The sequence below is a fragment of the Fulmarus glacialis genome, unplaced genomic scaffold, assembly GCF_000690835.1.
Source record: "Fulmarus glacialis isolate BGI_N327 unplaced genomic scaffold, ASM69083v1 scaffold11977, whole genome shotgun sequence".
In the NCBI taxonomy this organism is placed as follows: domain Eukaryota; kingdom Metazoa; phylum Chordata; class Aves; order Procellariiformes; family Procellariidae; genus Fulmarus; species Fulmarus glacialis.
The window spans coordinates 7347-7675 of record NW_009221306.1 but is presented as its reverse complement, the minus strand read 5'-3'; positions in this window follow the sequence as shown (position 1 = coordinate 7675).

Genomic DNA, 329 nt, shown 5'->3' with positions numbered 1-329 from the left:
GCGGGATGCTCCCGGAGCAGCCCCTTGCCTGGCCGCTTCCCCCTCCCCAAAAGCACAAGGCAGAGTCTGGCCCTGGGGCTGGGGGTCTCCCACCAGGCCAGGGTGCCACAGGGCATCCCTTCCCCAAGGTACCTGGCACTGGCCGAGGCCCTGGACAGGGGGAGGGTGCTGCTGCCCCATCTCTGGGTGGCAGGACGCCTGCCATGTCCCCTCAGTGCTGGCACAACCTACCCCCCGTCGCCTCGGTGCTGCCAGGCCTGGGGGTGCGGGTTGGTGAGCTGTGCCTGGGGGTAGTCCCTATGCCACTGGCCCCGTGCCTTCCTGTACCC